Raw genomic sequence first — 12,252 nt, 5'->3', positions numbered from 1 at the left:
TATGTGTGGGCATACTGACTGTGTGTGGGGACAATGGGGGCAGAAGAGAGATGTCAACCACTGGGACAGATTCAGCCACTGACAACTCCACCTGTGCCTCACTATGGCCACCGTCATCAGAGTCCGATGAGACACTGCATCAGGTTGTGAGGGGAACAGACTCCAACCCCTAAGTTCACCTGTGAGAAGCAAGACAAAAGCAGTACATTACCACCTGCACTATTATGTATGGTAATTTGCACAGATTCATACAGATGTTGATCCACAACTGCATTACATGTCCCACATCTTCTCATCTCTGATCCCATGCACACCACACACTAACAACAACATACACAGAAAACCCAGGCCCTGAATAACATGCACATCACCTACATCTGGGAAATGTTGCCAGTTCAATACACCTGTAAGGTATGCAATATGACAGTGTATGTGACAGAACTACACATAAAACCCAGTACACCTATCTTGACAATGATATGCCAGTTGTAGTAGCAGTGCCTCAGGTATGTACCTTCTCCCTATTGTGTTTGAATGGGCACCTTGGAGTAATTGCCTCATGTATAGTAGGCTGCATAGTTGCTCATAACTATAAGTGCAAACATGTTAATGTTTGTAAAGATACACAGCTGTCATTCCCAAGGCTAAGCAATTTAGTTAACTGCTTCGCAATAGAACATACCATTATTCTACTCTGGCTAAGCACAACAGTTGTGCAAAAGGCAATATGGCAGCCCTTAACATTCATAGGGTACATCTGATCTGGAAAACAACAGCATCACAATTACCAGGTACAGGACCACGAGCTCCAGCCGCACCTGAGGTATCTGTGAAAAGGTGAGGGAGATGTATCATCAGCAACATCAATTGTTGCAGTGTTACACATGTAATATGTGGATATATCCACATGTACAGTAGTTAATGTGATACTGGCTATATTGCTGACATTCTGAGTATGTGTGCACAACTGTGGGTAAAAGCCAACCCCCCATGCATATAGACCTGACACCCACGTACTGGTCTGTGGAGCCTGACACAATGACTGCTAATGTATTATACTGGTGAACACAGTAAGCTTACCTGGCTGCTCCTGTGATGTGGATGCTGTTGCACCCACCTCCAGAATGTATGGTGTGATGGTTGGCCGGGAGCTGTGGGTTGATCCTAGGTTCGCCAGGAATTTCTCTGTGGCTGAGAATGGTTGTTCTGTTGCAGGCCCTCCACTAGTGGCAGCAAGATCCTTGGCAACAGCAGCTGCCCTTTGACATGCGTCATTGACCATATCTGTGGCCCGGTGTAGAACCTGCTCATAGGTCCTGTCTTGTTGGCCAATATCATTAACAGCCCTCTCAAGGTTGGCCACAATGCTGCCTCTCTTCATGATTGTAATGACCCCTTGAAAGTAGGATGTGATGGTTGAGTCTAAGGGCATCCAGTATAGCATCATTTTCTGCAGATGAAAATGGAGGATGTCTCTGTCGGTACATCATTCCTGCAAGACAAGAAGGGAACACATTACAGGACCAGATACATGGATGTTCACTATGTACAGACCCTACACAACTTTAATGGCCTGCACTATCCACTGCTCCCTCACATGTCATAACTCAAAGTTTGGCAACACAGTACATCTGTGGCTATCACCAAGATAGTAGCAATACTGCGTAATGTCCCTGTGTGCTGTAACAGATTCTGCTGTATGTGTCTACAGCCATCACTGCAGTGTACTGTGGTGTGTCCTCTATGGGCAAATCCCCACTAATATGTGATACGGCCACTGTCGGAGGAATAGCAGTGTGCTATTCCAACAACTATATGAGGACAGTCCAGCCATACCAGTGTGCCACAATGACAGACAGCAATGCAAAACTGCTGTCCTATATGTTCCCTGTAGGCATAATACCTCTCAACTATGCAGATGTTTGGAGAATATCACCATGTTTGCCTCATAGCTGTGGTCCTTCTTGCATGAACTTGTGCATGTCTGACAAATGGTTGTCCACTGATTGATGGTTGCTGTCAGAAAACTGACACAGAATCTGTCACCCATCAGACCCCTCAGACAACATTTATGCTACAGTAATATCCATTACTCTATTCACATTCTTACTTTGTATGGCCAATATGTATACTCTGCCACTGAGTTTGGGCCTTTGTCTACTTATTAAATATGGCTTTGTCCTGATTTCTTACTGTAGGAGGTTGTGAGGTATGTTAGGCATAGCTCTCAACCAGACAGAGTACATAAGGGACATTCAGGGACACCTTTACAATGTTAGTACTATTTATGTGTGACATTGGCAGACTGAGCGGAGATGAATTACAGTACATAGTTTGATGTTAAAGGAGTGCACACCCTTACTTACTGTCACTATGTTTTACATGTAATCCACTATCTTTACTACAACTGCCGACCATTGTAGGAGGGATGGATAGACACAGAGCAGAGATGTGATTCAAAGCAGGGACAACTGAAAGGCATGCCTGCAGGTATTGGACAGCACAGTATCACTGATATGTTATTATCATAGATGGCCTGCATCTGTCACCCCTGGGCTAAACAAGCCTACTGTTTTAATCCCTATTTCCATACCTCCATCCTTCCATCTGCATCCCTTTTTATGGGGAAAAGTAGTACATACCTGGTAGAGTGATGTATTCCTATTATTGAAGCACTCCTCTGCAAATGCTTTTCACATACACTGTCTGTATGAGTAAAACCACATACAGACCTGTTTCCCCATAAGCAGTTACTTGCCTTCTGTAGGTAATACGCATTAACAGATAATAGTCTGTGCACCAATCTGTGGCTCAGAACAGCTGAATTGCACTATCTTTAGCTAATGAAATGGCACCACAGTGCAAGATATAAGTTCTTCATGTAGGCCTTGGTCCCTTTCTTAGTTTATGAGATGGACATTACTGAGGTGTGGAGACTATAGAATCAAAGAGGGTAAGTACAAATACTTTCCACTACAGAGATGTATGAAGTTTGTCCACAGTTTTGCCTCATATGGTTGGTCAGTGTCACATAACAGTTTGGTCATCTGACAGGTCACTGGCAAACACCGTGGATTGAGGTCAGAAGGGGAGAGAGACATGTGAGTGTCACACTTCATAACTATCAGAATATGCATGGTAATGCAGTAGCTGCTATTCTAGCAACTTACTATCTTTGTAGGGGTAAAGTGTGAAACATGTCCATATCTCTGGGCCTTTGCCAGTCCCTTATGTATGGTTGTGTCTAGATCCCTTGTTATAGGTGGTTGGGAGGTGTGGTTGGTCTGTAGCAGCTACCTTAACATACAGTCATGTATGCTTCAGGCTGTAGCTGCTGCTGCTGCAGCCTAGTACACAGTGGGGGGGGGAGTGTGTACACTTTGGAGGCCTGCAAGCTGTACATGTAACTGTGGCAGCTGTGGCAGCCCTGTTGTTACAGCAGAGCCATGGTAAGGGTACCCATAACAGTCCAGTTGAGGCATGTGCTTATGGTACATCTGTTATGCAACAATGCCAATAGTAGAGTAGTAGGCGAGATATAGTTAGGCTATACTAATATGTGCAGTGTGTCCCTACCTGCAGGCCTGCGACTTGCAAAACTGGGGAGCTGATAATTCAGTAGCAGTAACCTATGGGGATTAAAATTGCATGACTTAGTCATTACTTGCTGTGTTTGCAACAATGTATTTGAAGTGCAACACACTGGATTCGAACACAGGACTGTGTGTGTGGCAGAATGTTCTGTATGCAAGGCATTTAACAGACTGAGCTACTGATTTGGTGCTGCATCAGGTGTATTTGCCAGATATATGTGCTGACATTCAGGCTGTGACACACGTTGTCGGCATCCATCAGTATGTACATGGCTTTCAAAGGCAGTTGTTCTGCAGCAGGGTCCCATTTGGACATATGTACTCTGCCACTGACACCTTAGCAGGTGTGTTTGAAGAGGTTTCAGGTAAAAGGGAACATTTACCTGCTATCCCAGGCCTCATGTACTACCATTATTATTTATTTGGGTGTTTGCTGCTGTATTTCTGCATTAGAGTCACAGGTAAACTTCCATTTGTCACATTAGGTTTGATTTCAGTCTGTCAGTGGCAATCAGTATGTATTGCTAGAAGCACCTGCTTTAATTAAGATCTGTGTGGCCTAGTGGGTTAGTGCAGTAGACTGTAGTTAACAGGGGAGATTATTTTATAAATGTACCTAACACTGTGAGAAACTCATAGGACCATTAAGGCACTTTAAAGTTCATTTAAGTGGTTTTGCGTGATGTGGTGCATCATGCTGCATCTCAGTGCTCCACTTAGCTCTGCACAAACCCGTGCTAAAAATTTAAAAAGAAAAGAAAAAGGAGGTGATAGAACAGTGGTGAAATGGGGGCAAGCAGGGGGAAAAACATAGTGAAAGGCAGGTAGGGATGTGCAGGACGGGTCTAGGGAAGGACCATAGTTTTCCATTTCTTGTACAGCAACAGCTGTGCAGTTTGACAGATGTTGTGGATGAATTTGGACTCTCAAACCCAGAGAAAGGGGTGAGAATAACATAAATGTGTTCTCAAGCCAGTTGGACCAAATTAGTTGTGTCTAGTGGACGTGTGCTAAATGGAGAGCTATGTATAGAGCGATATTTTTTTCTGGGACAGATGCCCATTGTTTTTTTTTTTAATAAGGAGAGACTGGAATGTTGGGGAAGAGATATAGGTATGTGTGGGAAGGTAATTTGGGTAGGTGAGGATGCAATTGCCAACAGAGAAGACAGACAAGACAGCAGACAGGGGTGGTGTGTGACACATGAGGGGTGTAAACACCTTGGATGGGGAGGGTGTTGTGGAATCCAAAGTGCATGTGCCTCCAGATGGCAGCAGTGTGACTGAGGTCCCCACCCATGGGCAGTCCACACTGCTCCTTCACTGCCCTGAAGGTAGCTGTGGTGGAGACTGGGCACCAGGGCCACCCAGCCACACCAGGTTGCCGAGTCCGCCTTCAGTCTGGTGCAGGTGATGTTCATAGCTCCTGTGAACAATCCTGCCCAACATGGGCAGTAGTTGATTCTGGGTGACAACTGCCCATCTGCCAGCGCTCCCAGGGTGGGGATGGGCCCATCCCTTGAGGCAGTTCTACCTGAAGGTGGTGCAGGCCAACAGAGGGGGCACCTCCAGCTTGGGTCCCAGATGTGCTGGGATCCAGTGCCACAGCCGCCTGAGGTAAGGTAGGCAGATCAGCAGGTACCAATCTACCCTGATATGCTGTGATTATGGAGGTGAAGCAATACATTTAGGTTAGTTATGAACAAAACCATTGTTAGTAATAACAGCATGCCAGAATGTTGGAAATAATCCCATTACAATTTAATGCATATTATGTGAAATACAACAATGAATAACAGAACAGTCAGTATAGTAACAGCATGCCAGTAACAGTTACAGCATATGGCCAAGAGAATAATTAATTCAACAAGATATGTTAACATACAGCCATTGTAATACATAATAATAAAACATATGCCCCAAAATAAAGTTTATGGAACAGCATATGTTAATAGTAAACCATAACCAATGCATAACAATAATAAATATTTGAAGATAAGGGGTGGGGGAGAGAGAGAGAAATACAGTCCATTAATACCATTATAGGCTATATAGTTGACAACATACGTTCATAGGTGTGTACTAGGCTAATGGCCCTGGAGCCTTTACAAGCCTAGCCCATAGGATTACCCTGGAATCATGCCACCCAACCTCAGTTCCCAGTGCCTTTGTCAAGTAGAGCCACTGGAGTGATCCCTGGGGTGATTTTTTCTATTTCTCATCCACTCATCAAGATTTTTGTTGAAGAAGACCAGTGAGACAATTCGCTTGACATGTATGGGAAGTCTATTCCATAGCATGGGTAGTCTCTGGGTTATGAACCTGTCCCTCCAGTTTGTTCTGTTGATTGTGGTAATGAGGTTGAGGTCTCTGGAGTGTGTAGTGCGGAGGGATTGGAATTTCTTTAGATGTAGCATTTTTAACAGATCTGGGTCAGACATGGCTTTGTAAGTCAAGCAGAGATCACCTCTAAGTAGGCGATATGAGACAGAGAATAGTTGGAATTTTTTTAGTATGTCCATATAGGACAAGTGTTTAAGGCCTAGGATCTTCTTTGTGAGGTACTTATGTGGCCTCTCCAGTTATTGTAGGTGTCTAGTGATGTACATGCCAAATGGGGCATTGTACTCAATGACTGGCCTAATGAGGGAAGAGTAGAGGGAGACAATGACCTCTTTCTTCCTGGATGCAAAACCCTTAGTAATGAGATGTGCCACAAAGAAGGGCTTTCTGACCACAGTGGCAATGTGGTGGTCAAAAGAGAGGTTGCTGTCAACCTGTGTTCCCAGATCTCTTATGATGTCTTCTGTGTTCAGTGGACTACCATCAGTGTGGTAATTCATGGGAACTGGGATATTCCCAAAGGGGATGGTGACACATTTTTTGGCACTGAACTTGAGGCCATGGTTCTGACACCAGTCGTTGGTCTCAGTGAGGTCTCTCTGTAGGATGTCAACATCATGTGGGGAATTAATTATGGCTCCCAACTTGCAATTGTCTGTGAACTTTGTCAGCCAGAATCCCTTTGTGGCTGGCTTGGACTTCAGAGAATTAGATACCAAACAGGAGAGGACCCAGGATCGAACCCTGAGGACTCCACTCATGACTGGTAGGCAGTCTGACTTGGAGTCAGCTACTTTCACACTGTGGGTTCTATCTGTGAACCAGTTTGCACCCTGCCTAGTGATATACGGTTGATGCCTAGCTTAGTGAGTTTTTCTATGATTCCTGAGTGTGGAATGGTATCAAAGGCTTTGGCCAGATCGAGGTAGGCTGTATGAACCATCTTGCCTTCATCCACAGCTCTGGTGACTGACTCAAAGAAATCGACCAGTTTGAGCAGGCATGATCTGCCCTTTACAAAACCAAACTGTGTGGGATCCAGAGTTTGGAGAGTCCCTATATAATTGGTTATTAGGTGCATGATGATGCGTTCCATAGCTTTGCATATCAGACTTTTCAGGCTAATGGGGCAATAGTTCTCAGGGTCTGTAGTTGCTCCTCCTTTGTGGAGATGGATGACTGTAGCAGTACACCATTCGGTAGGGACAAAGCCTGAGGTGAGGCTGTGATTGAACAGGGCACACAGGTGAGGTGCTAGTTCACTCTGTAGCTCATGTCAAACACAGCCATGGATATTGTCAGGTCCCATAGAAGCTGTATTATTGGCCTTGGACAGTGCTGCTTTAACCTGTGTAGCAGTAATACTGGGTGCCTGGCAATCAACTGGTATTGTGATTGGTCCTGTGGTGGGGATGAGAAGGGTAAAGTTGGCACTGAATCTGTCGGCCAGTATATTAGCAATATCTGTTGGCTCGGTATAGGAAGTACCATTGTGCAGCAACTTCAAGCAAATCTGGGTATTGCCGTGGAGATTCTTTACATAACAATAGAAGACCTGGGGGTTGTCTATACTATCTGCTACAATTCTGTTTTCATAGCTAGCTTTAGAGGATTTGATGCGGGATCTCAACTTTTTGTTGAGGCTGATAAGGGAGTTTTCCCGGTCTTGAGACTTCACCTTATTTCACATGAGTTTCCTCCTTCTGTTGTAGAGTTTGTTTATGGCAGGGGACCACCAGATTGGCTTCCTTTTTTTGGAGCAGAGCATCTTGGTGTTATTGGGCATGACGAGATCCATGCATATGTGTATGTGTACGTACAGGGCATTAGTGTATGATTCGGCGGTCATGCAGCTGTTCTCCAATTGCATGGGTGCCGTGAAGTTAGCCACCTGTTTTTAGGAGCCCAGAGTTAGCTTTGGAGAAGTTTTTCATGGTGGTTACCTTTGTGGGGGTGAGGGGTAGGAGCGATGTGGATTTCCAAGGTGATTAGTTTGTGGTCGGATCTAACCAGAGAGGAGTTGACTATTGGTGTAGAGCAATGGTCACCGCTTTTAGTAATGACCAGGTCAGGGATGTTGCTACCTCTAGTGGAGGTAAGAATGAGCTGGTCCAGGGCACTGGAATTAATGAATTCCAGGAAACGTTGGGCAAGTGTATTGGTACATGAGTAGTTTTCCCAGTTAATGGAGAGGTAGTTGAAGTCGCCCAGTATGATAGTGTTAGGTTGGACCCTAATATTCTACAGGGTGCTTAGGAACGTGGAGTGTGAGTCTTGGGTCATGGTTGGGGACCTATATCATGCTACAACCTGAATTGTTGTTTTACCCAATGTTAACTGCACCTGAAGTATCTCTGATGCATTATGTTGGGCTACCAGTCTGGAGGTGTGTGCATCCTTTATGAATATAGAAACACCACTGCCTTTGGAGCTTCAGTCCAAGTTCTGGGGCCAAGAGGTATGGAATGAATTATAGCCTGGTAGTGCAGGGGTGCTATCTGCTGCCTTGAACCAGGTCTCTGTTACAGCACAAATGTCATTGTTCTCCATTTTAAGGAGTGCTTCGAGCGAGTGCATTTTGAGATTTAGACTTCTAGCGTTGAGCAGCATGACCCTCAGACTGCATTTGTTTGTAGCTGTTACAATGGTAATTCGGTCTTTGGAACATCACCTAAAAAAGGCACTATGGGGTGGCAAGACCCTTGGCTAGTATCAAGAAGCCCAGGGGTGACAGATGCAGGCCATCTCTGGCAAAGCTTTGAGGTCTGTCACTCATGTCCTCCCAAGCAGACAGATACTGGATCCCTTTGGAATGACACCAGAAACTTAGCCAATTGTTGAAATCAATCATTTTCTGCTTGTACTGTGGTATCATTCTGAGTGATGGTAAGAGGCTGCTCGGGGCTAGGGTCATACCCACCTGGGCTACATAATCTGAGGGCTCCTCCATGTATCTTTTCATGTAGTCCAGGGAGGTACATCTCGGGTCATTTACACCCACATGAACAATGACAGAGTCATACTTGTACCTGTTGTTTAGGGACCTGAGTGTGTGCGTTACGTGGTGGATCCTGGCACCTGACAGGCAGTTGACTGTTACTTACTCCTTATTCAACTTAGTGAGTGGGACATCAGTGTGTCTCACTATCGAATCACCTATGACTAAAGTGTGTTGGACATGCTATTAAAGCCTTAGGGACTTTGCTTGAGTGGCACACTGTTTAGGAGAGTAATGTGTCTCATGATTAGTGTTGTGTTGTGGTGTTTGAGTGCATTTCTGTCTTGGAGGTCTCTGCTTTTTGGGTAGATTTTTATGGAGAGCCTCCACAAAGGTGAGTGTGTGGTTTGTGTTTTCATGTGAAGGCAGTGCTGGTGTATGTTCTGGAGGGCTATGTGTTCCATATGGTGTGGTGCAAGTGTTGACCTTCTCCTCTTGACCAGCTATTCCAGTCTTGGCTGGAGAGTGCATGGCTTCCAATTTGGATATATAAGTGCATCTCTCGCAAGTCTGAGTGTTGGGATGTAAGAGGAGAGGGTTGCCAGTGTACATGAGGCAGTTGCTACATTGCCTCAGGATGCCCAAACTCAACTGACCTTTAGACATGCCTGGAGGGCTGGGCATTAATCATAAGTACTGGAGCTGTTTCCTTGTACAACGTTTAGTGTTGGTAGCACTTTTGTGTGCTACAATAATTGCTACAAGAAGTCTGGTAAAGTGCTAGACTAATAAGCTAGAAAAAGTGCAGGAGAGCAGAGAACTAGCAGGTCTAAGGGAAAATTGAAGATCACCACTCAGAAGCTTACAAACAGTCCTGGATGCAACAAATCTGTTTCTGGTCTACACTAGTTTCAGGAAAGGCAGGAAACAGTTTTTTTTTTTTTGAGTAGAAAGTGAAGAGACAGACAATATCAATATTCTGAAGCTAAAGGGGTGGGGCTTTGCTAAGTTCTCACTATTAACAGTAGAATGAGCTGGTGTAATGTGACCGGGGGGAAGTGTCCAGTACCAACTTTATACCAGAGGCAGGCAACTCAAAGCCACTAAGACAAAAAGACCACCACAAGAACTGGGAGAGTGGGTTGGAAAAAAAAAACAGTTGTACAGATTACAAAGATATTAAATCAAAAGTGCAGATGATAAATGAGAATAAACTCATATTTTCTCAATATCACAGCTGACATTAGGTCAGTCTCTCTGCAGCAGCTTTAGCAACAGGTATATCTGATTTAAAACACTGGCTATTAAAGGCAGAGTAAACAGAAACCAGACAAATTATCCAGTCGACAATAACAGTTGCAGGAATGCTCCTAGGTAGATTAAACCAGTCTTGTTTAATTTCTGCCACAAAGAAAACAGACAGGCCTCTAGACTAAACATTTCTCTGTTGCTCAAGCTCCTGCAGAGAGACTGATCTACTGCCAGTTGTGAAACTGAGAAAAGATAAGAATTTATTCTCATTTATCATCTGCACTTTTGATTTCATATCTCTGTTTTTTACTCTCCTTTTTGTTGTGTGATAGAGCTGAATATCTGTTAGTGTTGACCCCCAGTCTGCAGGGAAATCTTTTGTGTAGAGGCCTGTCTGTTTTCTTTGTGGCAGAAATTAAACAAGACTGGTTTAATCTAGCTAGGAGCATTCCTGCAACTGTTATTGTTGACTGGATAATTGGTCTGGCTTCTGTTTACTCTGCCATTAATAGCCAGTGTTTTAAATCAGATATACATGTTGGTCAAGCTGCTGCAGGGAGACTGACCTACTGCCAGCTGTGATATTGAGAAAAGATAAGAGCTTATTCTCATTTATCATCTGCTCTTTTGATTTAAAATCTCTGTAATCTGTACAACTGTTTTTTACTCTCCTTTTGTTGTGTGATAGAGCTGAATATCTGTTAGTATGCTATGTACTCTACAGGTCTGTCCTTTATGTGTGAAAGTGCCATATTGCTGCTGTAGCACATACATACCTCTTAAGCTATCTCATGGGACAGTATGAGCCAAGCAGTAACAACTGCAGGTACACAACTACACAGAAAACTTGCACATCAGGTGCACCTATATAACTACCAAGGTGTACCATGGGCTGATGTAGTGTTACTTTGCTATTCACATAATCATGTCGCTGATGCAGCCATGACAGAGGGACTACACAACAGTAATTATATTTTGTGACAGCGTGACTGTGAGAGACATGTATGTGCACAGTACAGGCAGTAATCAACTGTCATGCCTTGCTTGGCAGGCATGGGGATAGAACCTAATAGCAGTGACTGCAGAGGACATCTGCATCAAATGTATTAACTGACTGCAGCAACCTTTAACACACACTCCAGGCATGCAGCCATACCAAAGCTTACACATTTTATTTATTTTCTTTTCTTTTATTATAATTGCACTTATTTCCTGTATTTTATGCTGTATTTTTACATTCCTGGTAATGATTGTAACAGTATATGACATGTAAACACATAATAATGTACTCATAATATGGGATACCTCACCCATTTACCTTTAGTTCCCGTGGAGAGAATATCTGCAAAACATTACATGACTAGTACTGTAATATTTAGATCTACATAGCACTGGATTCAAACCCTGATTTGTGTGTGGCAAAAATATACTTCACAGCATTTAGCAAACTGAGCTACTGAGTCACTGCTGATTACAGACTAACTGATATTTGCCTAGAGCTTATCTGGCACCAGAATATGACCTGCTGATAGTGGTACAATTTTAGACTTGATTGAAGTGACAGTTGAATACAGATGCATGACATTCAAGCATGACAGAGATACTAGGTAAAGTACTATGCCCAAGGTCAGAATTGTTGCTAGTACCAGTGCTAGTACCTGATAGTGACTGCTGTCTGCTGGGCCTGTGTCCCCCACGGGACCACCCAGGACCACATGCCCATGGCCTGCCATGTTGTGGTGTGGACAGCACACCTCCCTCTGTAGTGCTGGAGGTACTGCCACTATGGGAACATGAGTGTGCATGGCCACGTGGACTCCCAGCAGATGGTTTTGCTGGCCTACATCCACTTGTCCGACACCCAACCACATGTTCCAGCACAGACAATGTGTGCTCAAAGACCGACACTGTCTCAGCCTGTCTGTCCACTACATCAGTGAAATGTTCCATGGCATCACCAATGCAGTGGAGGCAGTCACAGATGTCAGACTATGCTGCATCTATAACTCTATGCATCTGTCTCGTGTTGTGTTCACTTCATGCCTGTGCCTCCATGACATCCTGAAACATGCGGTGAGTGACCTGTGATGTGACACCAGCATCAGGAGGTGGATGGGCAGCAGTTCTC

Source organism: Protopterus annectens, chromosome 10.part0, assembly GCF_019279795.1.
Source record: "Protopterus annectens isolate FY-2018-M chromosome 10.part0, PAN1.0, whole genome shotgun sequence".
In the NCBI taxonomy this organism is placed as follows: domain Eukaryota; kingdom Metazoa; phylum Chordata; order Ceratodontiformes; family Protopteridae; genus Protopterus; species Protopterus annectens.
The sequence above is the reverse complement of the archived record's forward strand: the minus strand, read 5'-3'. Positions refer to the sequence as shown.